At 36.2% G+C, this 2910-nt stretch overlaps 1 long non-coding RNA gene across 1 annotated transcript; it reads left to right on the forward strand.

Moving 5' to 3' along the window:
* The first annotated feature begins 1785 nt into the window (after nt 1-1785).
* On the forward strand, nt 1786-2708 carry LOC105443024. Its single transcript, XR_004066637.1, has 2 exons — nt 1786-2192; nt 2572-2708. It is a non-coding gene; the product is annotated as an uncharacterized LOC105443024 (long non-coding RNA).
* Nucleotides 2709-2910: the final 202 nt, after the last annotated feature.

The raw sequence follows: 2910 nt of genomic DNA on the forward strand, positions 1-2910 counted from the left end.
CATGTACATAATAAGGCTATTACTGTACATATCAGCAAAATGTTGTTTGACCTAGGAGGATACTAGGTGTTCAGTGTTTTGATGTTTTTGATCAGTAGTTGATACAGAAAAATGAATGTAGGTCTACACCAGAAAGTGGCATGATCAGGACATGAAACTTTAATAAAATGTTAAAGATGGCCCTTTACATGGCAAGAAAGTCATGCGAATTGCAAAAATTCTGTAGAGTGTCGGTTGTAAATCAAATATTTTGCAACATGAACCTTTAGTCAATCTGAAAGACTAGCGAAATTCACGAACATTTCAATTAAGCACTTGAAAGTTCCTGGTTTTACAGTGCATTGTTTGATCCACTTTGTATTCAGTGAACCTACATGGTGTTTGGCACGTTATTTTCTACACCATTTTTGCCCGCATAACGCAACATAGCACATGTATGTGACATGTACATGTACATTTATAATTCATCACCAAAGGCTGTGGATGGAGCCGTGGTTAAGTACATGTAACATCCTTGCTAATCAGGTCCTAATTGAAGATAGGCTAGATTAGGTCTCATTAAAAACACATCAAGCTCCTTTAGCTCTGATGGATCGGTTCGTAACGCTTGGCGACGACGGCAATCCACAAGGCGTGAGGGGCTGTAGCCTAGGTACAGTTCAGGCTCACAGGTTATCGTGGCAGATCTGTCACTGTTGATCCTGTGAAATTCTTTTAGGTACATACTCAGAGTTGATCTTGTAAATTGCTTTCAAATATTCTTGGTCAGTCTAGTGAAATACCTGCAGCATCTTCTACTGGAATTGATTGTCTGGCTTTAAACATAGAGATGAAGTCTGTACCATTATGATGATGTAAACAACTTTCAATCACTAGATGCTAGATTTTGATAGAAGCTGATGAGTAGAGATGCGATGGTTCAGTGGTAGACCAATGGTCTCGTAGCTGGGAGGACCTGGCTTCGTAACCCAGTGAATGCACTAGTGCCCTTTGGTAAGGCATTTATCCTCAAACATACACAGTATGCTTTTTTAGTAGTCAGGTAAAATAAACCATCAGACCAAACCAATAATAGTCTGGGTAAATTAGCCATCAAGATTTATTTCCTGATCCAATATGCCTTTTTGTAAATGTGACTGTATCATTATTTTGAATGTATTGTGGCATTCTTGTGAGGGTTTAAGCAACAATTTAACATATTACATTCATTTAGAAATCTATATAACTCAATTAGCAGGTGGACAGTTTGCCAAAATGATTTTGCTCATTCTTTATGGTGATTTTTGTGGGAAGGATTGTTAGTACATGTATAGAGTACTACAGACTGTTACTGTGGAAAAAAATATCAAAACCAAAAGAATTTGTCAACAAAAGAAATGAAACTATATTGCTGCCAAGTATAATATACATGTACCTTTCAAATGATTAACAATTCAGTCATTCATTGATATGTATCAATTAGTCTAAATTGTAATACAAATCAGTTGATGTGTCATGAATCAAAACTTAGGAGCTATGGAAACAATTATTCTTTATTAAATTAACAGGTTGATTGGATGCCAAAATTAATTTCCATTACTGTTTTGACAGTTTAGGTGTCACAGGATGTCATTGTTGTCATTTAACAATGGATCTATAGTGATTTAGACTCAGGAAATAATTTCAAAATGAAAATTATACTCTGTTGAGGGAGTTACACCCTTGCATTGTGAAGACTTGAATGATTACTTTTTTAAGTTATTTTTTATTATTTTATAAGTTTGTCTTCTACTATGTTAACATGAATGATTGTCTCGTGAGTAAATTGTTAAATGTGAATATAAGATACAATGTATATAGTATTATAGTTGCACTTTTTTTCTTGATGAATTTCTGATCTCCACATACAATGTAATGTTAAAGATGTGCACAATGTGCTCAGTTCTCGCATACTAGATTCAGATCATGTACTGGAGTAGGCATGTAATCGGATACTCCACCTCAGATTGTGTGTAGCTGCTGAGTGCAGTGAATTGATGCCCACTGCGCTGCTCAGTAAATAGTAAATACCGGTACATTTTCTCATCTCTCTCTCTCTCTCTCTCTCTCCCTGCACTGCTACTAGGTGTTGTCAAATATTCTGAATGTGGCAGAGAAATAAGTTCTGATTACCATCTCTTTTTGATTCAGAAAATTTCAGGAGTTTGAGAAAGGTTTGTGCAGTTTACGCTGATAGTTTATGACGTTTGGAAACAGTTTCCTCATTCCTTCATGCCTGAATATTCACATTGTTCCTGGCAAAATCAGCGAGAGTTTTAAAGTTAGAGGAGTTGGACTACTTTTGATGTTTTTATCTTTATTCATTAGCCTCCTGCAAATTTTGATTTTCATGAGAAATATTTTGTTCTTTCTATTGCATCCATGCTGTTATATTTGGTGATACAGTAGTTGCAAAAAGTCTCATTTTTACAGAGTATATTTGCCAGGCACTTGATCTTTAAGTATTGTTGAATTTCTTTTTTTACATTGCTCACTTACGGTAAGTGGCAACACCGCTAATATAATCTGTTGTTTCCTTTGATTCTGCCACAGATCTACCTGGCCAGCTCAGTCGCAGTACTTCACAAGAGCATAGAGATCGAGAGAAGGAAGTCAGAGGGGCAGTTTGGAATTTACAGATCCGGAAAATCGGCATAATTATTCACCTGAGCACACATCACCATTTCAAGGTAACCTGCCTTCTTTAACTGCTTTAAATAGCCAGAGATGATGGATATATAGAGGCGAAGGTCTCATTCACACTGGGCACCTGTACGTTCATTATAAACATTTCATTTAAATAGCCAGAGATGGTGGATAGAGGCAAAGGTCTCATTCACACTCAGCACCTGTACGTTCTTAAGCATTTCGTACTTGAAGATTTTTTAATTT

Source organism: Strongylocentrotus purpuratus, unplaced genomic scaffold (genome assembly GCF_000002235.5).
Source record: "Strongylocentrotus purpuratus isolate Spur 01 unplaced genomic scaffold, Spur_5.0 spur5_scaffold_5, whole genome shotgun sequence".
NCBI classification, from domain to species: domain Eukaryota; kingdom Metazoa; phylum Echinodermata; class Echinoidea; order Camarodonta; family Strongylocentrotidae; genus Strongylocentrotus; species Strongylocentrotus purpuratus.